Below are 16,171 nucleotides of genomic sequence, written 5' to 3' on the forward strand. Positions count from 1 at the left end.
CAACATGTGTCCTAAACATTTAACAATGCAATTGCCATCCATCACATATGTGGGAAATAGACTTCAAAGGAGCTATTCAAATGCATAAGTGCAGTATGTATAAACACATGATTTTTCCTTTATAAATGGTTCCATTTATTTGATTTATAGAAAGAAAGCCAAGATAATAAATTTCTCATGCTCTAGGTAGGCCTACTTCCAATACACTGGTAAAATAACTACTTGTTTCTGGGAACCCTCAAATTAACATGTTCAAGTATTTTAACAACCAGAATACAGATTTTTCAAACAAATTTACAAACTACCTAGCACCCCCTCCATACGTAAAACATACGTGCCTATTAACTTCCTTTATGCACCTGAAAGCATTTTGCTACCTCGAAGGAGGGAAAAAATTAGTAAGAAAAGATAGGGTTAACTTGTGACTCTTAAGTTGCTGGAGCCATGAAAACTGTAGTAAAGTGCTCAACACACAATCTAACAGTGAGAAGCTTGGAATTTCTTTGTGCCTGAGAGAGAGAAGAAAAAAAGAAGTGAAGAGATGTCTTGAGGACAAAGGGGCCCTTGACACTCCCCCAGAAAGGCCCTCGGGCCCCAGACAATCCACCCCCCCACCCACTATCCAAATGGAGACTTGGGCAGAATACCCTGCTGAAAATGGTATTATTATCTAGGGACTCACAAGTCATTCTCTTCTCCATCCTCTTGATCATAAGGGCGTTAACATCTCATATTTTGGAAACTGCCATTTTAGTTACTTTGAGGAAGTAAAGGGAACAGGAATTGAGTGTGTAGACAGAATTGAGAGCATTTCTATTATGCTAGACTTGCTTTCAACTCATCCTGACCTCACCCACGGGAGAGTCACTGAGATGGATGTTACCCCTACTCCCAAACTAAAGATTTCTGCTAGATTTCTTTGAAGCACAAACCACCCCCAGACCCAGAGTACAGAAGCCTAACATTCTAACCCATGGAGAACATGTATTGAGGCCAAGTGCTCGGGGTTTGAAGGGGATCTCTGTGACATGTGCACAGCATGTAGATCAAGTGTGGAGAGAGACAAAACAAGCACTTACTTTGAGGTCGAAATTTCCTCATTTATAAACCTTAAATAATGTATTGTCTTGTCAGGCTATTTATATGATGAGATGAAATAACATATGTATTCAGTAGGATTTCAAACATCAAAAACATCCAGCCTAATGATTCTCAGTGAAACGTATACCTTGGAGAGAGAAGAGTTAACACACCTGGTTTGAGATCAATTTATTATGCTTGCTACAGAAGCCCCAGAGGAGAGCAAAGAAAACAGATGACTGATCTAATCGCTTTGGGGGGCAGACAATAGGAGTACCTTGCAGCAAATATAAGAAGGCTATCTGCTACAAGGAAATCTTATCTACTGTGGGCCCAGAACAGAAGGCCCATGGTTAGGACTGCTTAGAAAACAAGCCTGGCACCAGAGAATCCAGGAGCAGAGGCTCCTTGGAACAAAGCACAGGCTTTAGGGCCTTGAACTGTTTTCCTTCCCCCAGGATCTACCATCCTGCCTGCCTCAGTACCTATTCTGGAGCCTTTGGGAACTGAACCACATGCCAGGGCAGAGCCATAGTTAGGAAGAACAGAAAATTGGAAGGGATTTTAGTGGGATGTAACCCACGTTTGACACTAAATACCATTATTATGTCTGTCCAGTCCAGTTTGTTAATGTGTGCATTTACACATATTTTTAAGTTAGCATGTATGAAGTTCTCAAAAAAGATGTGCCCAGAAACACTAATTTCTCCTTTTTAAAAAAACTTTCCACAGTTATAATTTAATCTAAATTTATCAACAGGAAGAATTTTACAAATGTTATCTGACTGAAAAGTTTCATAGATGTTCATTCATGGCTTTTGATACTTCCCAAGAGCCCTAAGTACCTCAAACTTATGAAACAATGAAAAAAAAAGCCTCTTTTCTCGGTCTTCACCTTCTTTTCTAATTCCACAAGGTTGTGTTGGTGTCGTGATGACAGATGACGATAATTACTTTAACATGTCACTGAGCACTCACAAATTACAATTCAAAGCTTAATGTAAGCTACTGAATGAAATTATCAAAATCACAAAAAGCAGTGACTGCTTTATATAAGTGGCCTTATGTATTATTTAATTCTCCAAGGAGGCCAAGAATAGGCATTCTTATTTTCATTTTTGCATATGAGCAAACTAAAGCTCAATGAGGTCACTGGCCAATTCCAAATTCCAAATAAAAGAATATAAAAAGGACTGTGTGGGCTGGAGTTTGATCTAATGGTAGAGTGCTTGCCTACCATGCACCAAGGCCCTGGTTCGATTCCTTGGTACCATATAATAGAAAAAGCCAGAAGTGGAGCCTTGAGAAAGCCCAAGGACAGTGCTCAGGTCCTGAGTTCAAGCCCAAGGATTGGCAAAAAAAAAATGATGGTATATAATAAAACAGTCGAGTTGACTAACAGAAGAGTTAAGCAGAGGTTTAGAGGATGGTATCAGAGATTCCACCCCTCACTCTCTCTCTTTCTCTTACACACACACACACACACACACACACACACACACACACACACACACGTTGGCCTGCTATGGTTTCATAGAGGCTAGTAGAAAATGATACACTTGGCCACAGGCCGAGGGCATTCACAGCAGCCACAGTAGCCAGAATATCAGCATTAGCACAACTTTCCTGAGGTCCAATTTGCAGAGATTCAGGGAAGAGGTGCAAACTGTCTTTTCCTCCCTCCTTCCTTCCTCCCTCCCTCCCTCCCTCTCCTCCCGCTCCTCTCTCCCTCACTACCCCCCCCCAACACACACAGGGTTGCATTACAAGGGAATATTGAGGTCACCCATACCAAATTGTCTCTGATGGGCAATAAAAGTATCTGCCCTTTGCTTCCAAGGAGGATGAGATCCAAGATCTGTCACTCTGGCCAGGCATGGAGCCTGCCCTCCCCTCCAGAGCCAGATACTGTCTCTGTTTTCCAGCGCCATTTATGATGAAAACTCCAGGCAGACACCCAGACCTAAGGCAGTGGCAGCCCCTCTTGCTCAGAGATGCAGGACGCTGGTGGAGAGCGCTCTCCGCAAGAGAGTATCACCACATTCCTAATCTTCTGTTCGCTGTGATCAATCAAATACAATGATAGGCAAATGACAGCAGAGGCAGGCACTGGCCTGGACTGCAAGTCCTCTGTCCCCCTCCACTGCTGGAAACAAGGAACAAACAATATGCAAACTAACTGTAAAATACACATAATGCTACATGTAAAATATCAGCTCTTAAAAGGCATAAATTTACATTTATTCATGTTCCTTCTTGCATACTTCTTTAAAACTAGAACCTATTTGTTTTGGTTTCTTTTTATCCTTTGATCATGGGCTTGAACTCAAGGCCTGGGTGCTATCTCTGAGCAATTTTGCTCAAGGCTAGCCTTCCATCACTTTGAGCTGCAGCCTCACTTCTGGTTTTCTAATGGTTAATTGGATATAAGCATGAGTCCCTGGTACCCAGTTAGTCTGACCATTCTAAAATTGTCTTGGCTCCATCTATTCTTCTTGTTGGTGGTACTGGGGTTTGAACTCAGGGCCCAGTACTTGTTAGGCAGATTCTCCTGTAGCCTCTCTCGGTGTCCTTTGTGTGTGTGTAGGTTATTCTCACAACACTGTCTTACTTTATTACCAGGCCAGCCCGAACAGTAACATGTGCTTCTCTTTGTCAATGGGATGGTGGGCATATGTCATTGCACACAACTGCAGGTTGAGATGGACTCACATAAACTTTTTTATGCCTAGGCTGACCTCCAACCACAATCCCCAATCACAACCTAAATAGCTAGAATTAGCGGCCTCTGCCACAGCTTGCTGAAGGGGCCCTTACTAACTAAAATTCTAAATGAGCTGTTGATACAAAATGTCCAGTAGTAGATAGGAAACCTACTTATTACTCTGTTAAAGCTGTCATCACTTTAATTCCTAGTGTCAAATGACAAGATGAATGACTAACCCTTACCAGCTGATGGCACATGAAACAGCTACTTTTTTTAATCTAACTTATTCTCCTATTTTACAGAAGTAATTCAAGAAGATACATGATTTTTGAGTTTTACACAATACTTTAGATACTCTACAATTGTAGACAAAACCTTACACAAAATCACCTTCTTGCCTAAGGTAGTAGAGTTTTAACACACAGGGCCAAAAAAAAAGGTAGACAATGGGGCTATGAATGTTTTAGCCTAAGATTTCTTCTTCCAGGTGCCATGGCACTCAGACTTCCATGAGAAGTTTATGTCCTAGCATGACCGTCTTTGGAATCTGCAGGCTCATTAAGAGCGCTTTCCTCAGAAGAGTTAACATGCCCTCTCCTCTTCCCACAGTAGGGTGAATAGACATATCCACGGGAAGAAAAGACCAGAGGACCCAATCAGGGTCAACTGGTTTGAATATAAATCCTCAACTCTGCAGCCTCAGATATAAAGCAGAGGAAGCAGAGTAGGGAGAGAGCAAAGGCCCCTAGCACCCATGCACCTGCTCGCCAGGTTACCAACTATGTGACTGCCGAGACACAAAACTCACAGAAGACAACGGAGCTTCCGAATGCTCAGTGTGTGTGGGCACAGGTGCCCTGCCCAGGTCCTGGGGCCCAGGGAACTTTTGTCTGAGGCTCGTGTGGTCTACATAACAGCTTCATCAGGAAGTTCTATGTCTGGCACATCAGATTATTATTGGAATGATAACAAATAGTATGGTAGCCTTAACCTGGTGCCAGGCTTTGATTTAAGGGCTTTAACCACGTCACCTCATTTCTGCCTCCCACGGCCTCATGAGGGGTACATACTACTAGCGCTGCTCTCCTCGCCAAGACACAAGGATGTGGAGCAAATTTCACAAACTCATCCCTCCTCACCCCATTCTCACATGAGGATGTATCCCATCAGGAAACCTATAAAGTCAGATTGATCAATGTCAACATTCTCTCAAGACTGAGAGACTCTCAAACACAAAGAAGAATTATATCATCACTTAGGGTTCTGTAACCACAAGACTGATAGATTAAAACAACTTGTGTTCTTTATCAGCATGGTCAATTGGATATCTCCATGCATAAGAGATGGATAGATAGATAGATAGATAGATAGATAGATAGATAGATAGATAGATAGATAGATGTAATATATATGCACCATGTAAATATATTTCATTCATGCCTTTCCAGATAGAAAGAGGGAGTTATGGGGGTTTTGCTGTTTCTGCTGCTATTGAAGAGTGGCAGATGGAATCCATTTGTGCCCACAAACTCAAGCAAATTTTGCTTCCAATATGTAAATATCAAGTACTTTTCTGTACCAACTTTTTAATACACCAAGGACATATTGTCATTCCCAAGACTGTACATAAGACCATCCTGCACCTGGCGCACTGGAATAATATCAACTGTGTTTACTTCAATAATTACCTTCAAACAAACACATGTAGAGATTGTATCTGAATGTCAGCTCCCCCTTCCCACAGCTAGCTAAGGCCTCGAGGAAGTAAACTGATGGATCAAATCCTAAGGAAACATTAATCCTGCCTTGAAACATTAAGGAGAGCCCAAACTTCTAAGATTTCCCTGGAGGCATTACTGTTCTTCTTTCCAAATAACACTCATAATAAATACTTTCCAAAAAGCTGTTAAACCATACAAAGAGATCTGGCCAGTCAAAAGAATGGCATATTGCACATCCCGAAAGCCTGTAGAAAGTTGATACTAAGGCAGTACTGAAATAGTTATGATTTTCAAAGCACACCAAAGATGAAGGAAAAGGCATGTGTTATATAATAACCCATTTCTTTTCTCCCTTCTCAACTTTGACTGTAACTTGTAAACCTCGGGCTCTGCACAAGATAAAGATGGCTGAGACCTCTCAGAGTTACTGATTTGTTTCTCAATGTGGCTTGTGTGCTGGGTATATTTTATATCTCTCTGTGGATTTAAGGGTCATTAGCTATTCGTGGGAGTCAAAAGTAATTTATCTGGGTCAAAAAAATATGACAGTGGTGATGACTAGTGAAGATTGATTAGATTGGAGTTCTTACTTGAGTTCTTTATGTTAGTTGTGAGTTTTGTCATTCTCTTGATCTCATTACAGATATCAGCATATATATAGTCCAGCTAAGTAAGCCATATACATAAGTATCTCTTATGACTCGAGAGCACTGCATGCTCTAGTCAGTGAAGCAAATGGGCACTCCCTTCACGTTCATGAGACTGGCTGTAGGCCCTGCACATATGTCCCTATGGCTAGAGATCTGACGGCTAATTAACACTGACCAGCATCTACCTTTATCACCATGGTGAACTGACCTTGCGTTGACTAGAATAGATCCTCAAGCCAGACATCACAGGCCTGAGAAGAGCTGCGGGACATGGGACCCGGGCTGTTAAGAGACCCAGCAACCTCTAACCTTGTCACCTGGCCCGGCCTCCTCCTCCTCCTCCTCGCAGGAGACAGGTGCCATTCTCTGATGCATTAATGAATGATGTCTTTACAAGACCAGGGAGGGGTTCTGCCTGTGTTTCATGGCCCAGTATTAGAAAGCTAGAGAATACTTGTCTTGACTCAATTGAGTAAGTGTTGTAGTTTATCTATCACACTCTATGAGCCAGACTTCTACACACTGAAAGAGACAAATCGTCTAGGCCAACAATATTGTAATAAAAGTAGACTACATGTGGAAAAGTATAAGATTGCCTGTAGTTAGACTATTACTTTTTTTCTCTTTATTATCAGAGTGAGGCATACATTCATATATTACTTCTTGTGCCAGTGCTGGGCTGAACTCAGGGTCTTGCCCTCTCACTTGGCTTTTCTACTCAAAGCTGGTACTCTACCACTTGAATCATACCTCCAATTCCAAATGTTCGCTGCCTAAGTGGCGGTGTCTCCAGGACTTTTGTGCCTGGACTGGCATCAGACTGTGATCCTCAGATATGGGCCTCCTAAGTAGCTAGGATTACAGGCGTGAGCCACCAGCGCCTAGGCTTAACTATGACTTCTAGAAGACCCATTCAGGCAGCAGCTTCACATCCTGCATTGCTAAGCCCATCTAATATCCAGCATCTTCCATCAGAGGCAGAGTTTGCCTGGGTAATTATAAATTTCTCAGCATTTTTACCTGATAACTTAAAATATACGCTATTGTGGGTAATATTTATTGCATAGTTTTCATTAGTCATTCTTTACTTTGTTTACCAGGTTGCTTTACTTTTGATGGCAAAACAAACAAACAAAGTACTCAGAAAATAAAAACAGTGTTTCTAGAATATGCCCATAAAATAGGAATCTATAGTTAATGCATGCCTACAGTTTTCTGATGAGGCAATGAAAATAAGGAAGGAAGTTTTAATGCACAAAAGCATCTGGGCACAAAAAAATAAAGAGACAGAAAAAGCTTACTTTCTCAAGTGCTACTGCCAGCAGTGTTCAATGTGCCCCATATAGGCTACTTCCTATAAAGACGGTATATTTTTTTTCTGCCAGTACTGGGGATTCAACTCAGGGCCTGAGCACTGTCCTTGGGCTGTTTTTTTTTTATCAAGCCTAGAGCTCTGCCGCTTGACCCACAACACCACTTCCAGCTTTTTCTATGTATGTGGTACCTAGGAATCAAACCCAGGTCTTCATGCATGCTAGGCAAGAACTCTACCACTAGGCCAAACTCCCAGCCCCACGAGGGTAAAATTTTATTCTACTAATCCCTTCAATATGTCTTTTTCTTTCTAAAAATTCTAATATGAAACTATCCACTGGAACTTAATTACTGGTACTGATTTTCAAAGTGCTAAGGCCATAGAGGGATTTCATGGAGTAAAAACGTGTAGAGCTCCAGAAAAATATATACAGAGAGAGAAATTCAGAGCTTCCACGATGCTAGGAGAGATTATTGTAATGGAACACAAGAGAGTACTCAGTCGAATGACATGCTCGGTTTGGGCCCCAGGGGGCGTGAGTTAGCATCTCCAGAGAATTTTAATCCTGGGGCTAACTCTTGAGATCTACATTCAAGACGCTAGCATAAATCACAAATTCTTCCACGATTAAATCGAAACCCAATTAGACTTTTTATTTGAGTAGAAGAAACAATATCTTCTTTCAATGTAATGCTTGCTTTGTGCACACATACCACTTTGGCACTGCTGGCTAGTCTTTGCAAGACGTGTCCAATTTCAAGAGCCTCTTGTCCTAGCCAGAGCCTGGCTCTGAGCTCCAGCCTTCTCTCCAGTGGTAACTGTTTGTTCTCACATCTCATTCTTCTCAAGATTTCACATCAAAGATGATATTCTTATTCTCCATCCCCATCTCACTCTAACTCGGAAAAATACACACAATATATTCTCCCTCTTCTCATTGGTTTAGTCACAATCATCTCAAACTCTTCCCTTTGCATCATAAAGAATGGCTCCTTGTAGTCTCCTTTACTTTAATTATCTTGAAAACATCAGTATGCATAGTAGGAACCAATCCAGCAGAGCCACTGGAAAAAAAAATATGCATTTACTTCCTGCCAGGTTATAATGGAGGAGAGTTCATTGAAGCAGCCCTTTGAATAAAATCTTGTGTCCTATCACCCAGGAAAACACAAAGTCAAAGCTAAAATACAAGAGCATAATTTCTTAAAACTCTTATTGACCTTCCAATGAGTTATTCTAATTAATTTTCATTAGGTAGCGAATGAATAGTCTCAAACCTTCTCATGTGCTCAGACATAAACAGAACGGAAATACTCCCACCCTCTTTTCCTGTAAGAGAACCTGATCTTGTCAATGTGTTAAGATCACTCTGAGAATACTGGAGGTAGGAGAAAAGTAGAATGGGAAGCTTTGCAATAAACCCCATAAGTTGAGGTCCTGAAAGCCACGAATGAGCGGGAACCAGGCGTCAAATTTTGAACATACTTCGAAATTCAAGCCTCAAAGATCATGGAACTAACTGCACAGGAAGCCTGGGAGACAGGCACATGTTTCAAATGATCCAAGCTTTTGGATGGGAGCATGTGAAAAACACCTGCCATCCCCAAGGTTCAGGGACGCGGGACAGCCTGGGCCAGGAGGACAGGGACTGACCTCGGAGCTATGAAATTCCAACTGGGAGATGCAGAGCGCTGAGTGGAATACTGGAAAGCTGTCCCGATTTCTCAGTGACAGTACATCTAATTTTCACTTTCATAATGCCACATAAGCTGTTACATACTATGCTTCATATAATTTGCAATATATTTTTTGCCCATAGCCATTCATTTAGCAATACAAATATTGAATATTACACATATCTAAATACAATTAGCCTAATTGCTTTACTCAAGCATGTTTAAAACAGAAAATCAACATACTTTCTACCAAAAACAATGAAAAAATTTTAAATTAAAAGGTCTTAAATTTATCTCAATCAAGCTTTCCTGTGGGTTTCTTTTATCAAGGACCAAAACTGGGGGGGAAACTTAGGGATATAAGTAACTGTGATTTCATGGAGTTGGTCTCTTCTGACATTTACATAAAATACACATCTGGGTCAATCTTTCAGAGCCAGAAGGTTCGATCTAGCCAGGAACCTGTATAAGATCAACTATTCTATGTCAGCTATCCTGTTAGCATAATCAAGGCAAATAACTCCAATCTAAATGTACCTTGATTTAAAGAATATGTATTGCCTTTGAATTTCAAGTGCCTTTATCATTTGTTATGGTGTATCACAAAGCTTTGTCCCCATTGTTGTTTTATTTATTCTAAAATATATGTAGAGAGAGAATGTTGGTGAAAATTACTTTAGACTTTTCTTCTCCTCTTATAAAAAAAAAGTAGAACAGAAAGACAAAGAAACTTAAATCACTCACAAATGCAAAATGGGATTGATTATCAATAAGGAAGAAAGAAAAGGGAGACAGAAATATTTTCCTTTGATATAGTATACTCATTACACAGTAATTAAGTGAAATAGAAACAAATATTATTATCTGACAGGAAAAATGATGTAAGTATTTTGACAACCTTAAAACACTACCAAATTCCTTGAAGAAGTAGAGATACCCAGCAAAATATCAGAACTACTCTCAAAAGGTCATTGATGTTCTGAGGAAATATTTTAGGAGTAAAGACTGATAAACAAAAGAAATGGACAACGTTGCAAATGGCAGACTCAGATCTAGAGGTCTTGTACTTTTCTTCAGCTACGGTTTGGAACAGAATGTGAAATGAAAGCATTACTATATTAGAATATTTTTGTATTTGCCAGTGATTCAAAGTAATGAGAAGGCTAAATCTGGCCACCTGACAGATCTTGCTTTTATGAGAGTCTTCTGGTTTGGTAAATTGGAATTTGTGGCAGTCTATCTTCAATGCAATAATACCAGGTTATTTGAGAAAATAATAAAAAGTGCTATTTCTCCTGTTCTGTGAGCAATTTACTTTTGAAGTCTGAATAACTTGCTTTCCATGAATTATGCAGTTCCTATTGTCTTATTGGAATAATGGAAAAAGGCAATCCCCACACAGGATTTACTGATTCCACAAACTAAAGGCAAACTCTTATTTCCTTGGATATTTAGAAAAGGACAGGGTAGATTTTAGCCATATTGATTTCACACAGCCTAGAATGCGTACCATTTAATTATTGTAAAATACACTCTGGTAAAAAAAAAATGTTGCAGAAGATAATATGTCTCAAAGCACAGATTCAGGTGTGCAAAACTCTGTATGTAGTTTTGATAACTAAACTTAATTTTCCTTCAGTGTTCCATTTCCCTTGAGAAAAGCAAAACTTTCTCTAGTCAGTTCTGCATGGTAATTCCTTAGGCGTGAACGTTTCTCCTTTTCACTCTCCCTGGTGTGGAGAGGGGAGTTTGCAGGACATCTATCCATTGCTGGTTGATTTGCCCAAACCCACCATCAGTGAGGCCATTGCCATGTGGTTTGTCTGCCAGCCTGTCACAGGCTCCTCCGGCACCCCGCCTGGCCCTGCTCACTGAAGGCTCTCTCTCCTGTGTGGAGCCACACAGGCTATCTCATTCACCATCTGGCCTCCAGCTGGCACAACCCACACTTCCAATTGGGCCTGCATCCTGTACCATGCCTGGGACCTCCTCAGCCCACCACCTCTCATCCTTCCTCCACCCATGCCTCTCTGCTCCCCATGGGAATATACTGCAGTGCTCCTTACCGCACGCAGGTCTTCGCCCCAGGATAGCACTCAGCTCCATCTGTCCAGTCATCCCGGGCAGTCACCTCCACTCCATTCCCTCCACCTGCTGGGATACAGGTCTCTTCCTGCCAGACGGTTTCCTGGGCAACTCTCCATCCCATGACTCAATGACATCAATCATCTCCCAAGAGTTTGGAGAAGAACGAAAAAGAATGAGTCACGCTAGTGCAACTCTGCTATTCAGTGGCCAAACTCGCCTCCCTTCGTCATTAACTCAGAGGTCTGTCTCTAATCTCACTCAACCACTCTTTTCTTCTCCCCACATCTTCCTTTTGGTTCATGGCCCCAGAAGTGGCTTGATGATATTATAATACCTCCAGCAATACAATGAAGATATTAAAAGTCCTTAATCTTCTGCTGCTCCAATGAAGTAAAACTGCATTATTTAGGGAGAGGAAACAATTGAAATCTTCACGCACCCTGCATGCGCTGGCTCTATGCATGGAAGTGATGGATAGGAACTTTGGAAGTACATAAAGTTATTTTCAGTTCTCCCAACTCACTCATTGAGCGAACAGAATATTATATTGTCACTGAACGTCAGGAAATGTGCTTGGCAAGAGCGATGATGACAAAATTGGTGCTTGCTTATTTATTTATGTATTTACTTTGCAGATCTTAGTCAGAAAAAAGTCTCGGGATCCAGGCCTTGGGAAAGGGGAGGAGGGAGAGGAGGGAGAATAATGGAAGACACAGCCCTGATCAAGATGCACACTCAGCAAAACTGGAGCCTCTACCTTGAAACCCTTTGTACAAGTACTTGAAGATAAGATGTAAAAATGAACAGAGGCATACTTTATGAACTGTAGGCAATGCTGTGAAATAAGAGTAAATAGTGGCTGGACATTGTGGCTCATGCCTGTAATCCTAGCTACTCGGGAGGCCAAGATCTGAGGGAGATCTGAGGATTGCAGTTCAAAGCCAGCCCAAGCACTAAAGTCTGTGAGACTCTTATCTCAAATTAAGCAATAGAAAACCAGAAGTGGTGCAAAGATTAAATGGTGCGAAGCCAAGCACCGTGGCTCATGCCTGTAATCCTAACTACTCAGGAGGCTGAGATCTGAAGATCACAGTTCAAGACCAATCCAGGAGATAAGAGTCCAGGAGACCTTTAGCAAGGTGGAGTTGTGGCTCAAGTAGTAGAATGCTATCCTTGAGCAAAAACAAAAGAAAAACTCAGGGACAGCATCCAGGCCCCAAGAATAAGCCTCAAGACTGGCATGCATGCACACACGCGCACGCACACACACACATGCACACACACACGCACGCACGCACACACACACACACACACACACACACACACACACACACACAAGTAGATGGTCCAAACACTGGCCAGGAGGGAATGAGAATGTTACAGAGGTGAGCACTGGCTTTGGGTTAACCTGGAGAAGAGCATCCTGAGCCCCAGGACAAGACAAGGGGCGGTGCATGCGGTGCAGAGGGGCCACCACGAGGGGCCACTGAGTGCCGAGGGAGGGTCACACCAGAAGGGGAAACATCTGAAATCCTTTACCCACATCTTCATTTCGATTCTTAAAAAAAAACTCTAGTTACAAGATGGAAAAGAAAATGGAAATTATGCTCCCTAGAACTGTCTCCTCATCCCCCAAATAAGGAAAATATGGAGTATCTTATGAGAGTTCAGTAAAGTACTTGGCCTAGTGCCTAGCATGAGGTCAATACACAATAAGTGTTGTTTTCATTACCATGATCAATGCAGAATTTTGTTAGCTGAAATATGAAGATTATCACAGAAGAAAAATGGGGTTCATAGCCAAATATGCATATTTATAATAATATTCATTATGTATTGACTCCGAGTCTCATGATCACTTCTGAAATTCTAGTCTCTTGGTCAGAAATAACAATTCCATATGTGTTATAGTGTTGTTGTTAAAATTATGTGCAAAAACTCCTGGCAAAGAATTGACTGCAGTTCATTTCAGACAGTAACTTGTTTTCTTCCATTCTTTTTTTCTAAAAGAATGAACTCTCTGGAAGCTATGTGCTATATTTATGAGGTTGTATCACGAGTAATTCTCATTATATGGCTGCTTGATTACACTTATTGAGCGATAATTGGCCTGAGAAGCATTAACTCTACTTTCCAAAGCACCTAACTTCCATTTCGTGGCTGGAAAACAAAGGAAATGGAGAAATAGAGTCTCAGCTTTCTGAAGCAGAATGGGATGAGGGAAGATTTAGAGACAGGTGAGTACTTTTCTCTGTTAGCATTTTACTTTTGGGCACAAAGAGAGAGGCAGCTTGCTTAGAGCCGTGTGGTCTTCAACAAGCATTCCTTTGCCTACTATTTTCCAAGAAAAACTGATTCTCTTGAAGCATTCACCAGTCTCATGCTCCCGTTTTGATAGGCAGTGAATGCCTTCCAGAAAAGAGAGTGAATACTCAAAATCTTTACCAACAAACCAACTTTGCTGGACTAAACAGTGTCATGAACAAGTGAGGGGATGTTTGGCCATGCTCAGCCTGTCCTTGCCAGGATGAGCAAGTGGCAGACGCTCTGGAACTGTCCACTGGCTTTGTTAAAAGGCCACCTGCCGGGTGCCAGCCGGACTCCCAGGCAAACAGAGCCCTCGGCAGGTCTGTGGCCAGCCCAGGGCCTCCCTGAGAGGGACAAAGCCCTTCACCTCCCAGAGATCAGGGGCAGCTGAAACCCAGGTCAGCCAGCTCTAGGAATGGGTCAGCCCTAAAACTGAGAGAAGAAATGTTAGAAGTTGTCCAGCTGGGACCCCTCCTTTCCAATACTGGAAGCATGAGCCAGAGAATGGCTTCCAACTTGTAAGAGATTCAGCGCGAGGTCAGAGAAGATAGCCTTCCTCAAAACAAGTCGCCCAGATCTAGGATTGTCCCCTGTCCTCCTGGCCCTCCCTGCCCAGCAATCCCAAGCTCTGCCTCTGCTCACTGGTCCTTGGCGTGGTCCTTCTGAGTCCTGTTCTGTGTCCTCCATTAAGATGCAACCATTTCATGTTCTACCTGCTCAAATCTCCATTTGAGTGCAATATACCGATCTACAAAGACATTAGCTATGCTAGTGACTTGTCAGCAGACTCGCGCGTCTTTTCCTCCTCCCTGGCCTTCACACACTCCTCCGAAGTGTCCACTTATTTCACGAAAGTCTGTGTAAGCCAGGCGTGGTGGCTCCGGCCTGTAATTCCAGCTTCCTGAGAAGTGGAGATCAGGAAGGGGAGATCTCAGTTCACTGGGTCAGCCTAGACTAAAAGACGACTGTGAGACTCCCCTCAACCAAGGTCTGAGAGCTGAGCCACACACGTTCATCACCCCTAGAGAAATGAGGGGGCACAAGTGGTAAGATCACAGTCCAGGGCTGCCCAGACCTAAAGTAAAATCTCACCCTGAAAATTCAGAAAGGGGATGGAGCTAGGTCTGGAGTGAGAGAGCACCTACCTAGCAAGTTTCAGGCCCTGAGTTCAAGTCTCCGTATTGTCCTCCCCTCCACATACACACACAAAAATAAATGGTCTATAATAACATTTTTATTTTCGTGCAATTTAATGATGTTATTATGATAAAACACAATAGAGTTAAAAGCAGATGCACATAAGCTGCTGGGGGGATAAGGAGGAAGTGCTAAGCAGCCTTAAGTGACACGCCAAGACCACAGCCAATTGTGAGTCAGCTCTAAAAAATAAATAAATAAAGAGCGTTGCTTGTATCCCTCACTCATCAGCTCTGCTCCACTTCTTTTATGATCTTCCTCTAGTGCAATTATACATATGCCAAATGAAGACATTTTAATCTGCTTTCCTGGTGTAAGAAAAAAGTTCCCCAACCCTCAGCGGCTCTTAATAACAAGCATCACTTGCTTGTTTCTCTCACACAATGGAGGCCATTTAGCCGAGGTGGTGGCTGCTCCAGTTCAACCCCTTCAGCTCCACTTGGCGTTTTACTCCAGGGCACAGGTTGGAGAGCCAGCTCTGTGTGGGACATGCTGTTCTCATGGCACAGAGAAAGGAGCAAGAGCCAAACCCTCAATAGCTCTTTAAGCTTCTGCCAGAAGGTGGTATAATTTGCATCTCACTGGCCGAAGCAAATAACATAGCCATGCTCGTTTTCTATGGAGAGAGACAGTGTATTCCTTCCACTGTGGAGACGCCAGACTTCATGGGGTGAGGAAAATAAAATGAGGAATATGTAGGGAAAAATCTGGTCCACCGGAGAAAGTACGCTGACATTTGTTTTCCCAGTTGTTTAGCTCAATTCCAGGTCACACATTGATCAGTCCTCTGAGCCATTCCCCTTTTTCTCTGTGGCATAGGTGGATTGCTTTCTCTAGCCTCAGACGTCCATTGAAGCATGAGGTTAGTGACTCAATGTGCATTGCCTCCCTCGTACAGTTCTCTATTTTCCTTCTCTTGCAAGTCCCCTGAAGCATAGGACCACAGACACAAGTCTCCATATGACTGCTCAGACCCTGCTGTGTGGGCAAAGGTCTCTGGGATTTGTATAAATGAAGTCCTTGAGGTTATGTTTTGTTCAGGGTTAATTGATGCACAATTCAGAAGGCTCTTTGACTTGCACATCTATTTTAAAGAACTAATATTTGGGCTTTCAAGAGGTATCCTAAGTTATATTGTTGCGTGTTTTCTTCCCTCAGTGTCCATTCTACCCAACAGACAGTCCAAAGGGGCTTCCAGATGGAGAGAGAATATTGGCCCAGAGCTAGACAACAATTGAGATCTAACACATTTTATGTGATTCCATGATACCCTCCAGAAAAAGCATTAATCCTCTCCCCGAGGATTCAATGTAAAAAGTTAATCACTTCCAGGCAAGTAATTCATGCCTATAATCCCTGTTACTCAAGAGGCAGAGATTAGGTGGACTGTGGTTTAAGATCGATCAATCTAGGCAAAAAGTCAACAGAAG

This window comes from Megascapheus bottae, chromosome 10 (assembly GCF_031878675.1).
Source record: "Megascapheus bottae isolate mThoBot1 chromosome 10, mThoBot2.hap1, whole genome shotgun sequence".
NCBI classification, from domain to species: domain Eukaryota; kingdom Metazoa; phylum Chordata; class Mammalia; order Rodentia; family Geomyidae; genus Megascapheus; species Megascapheus bottae.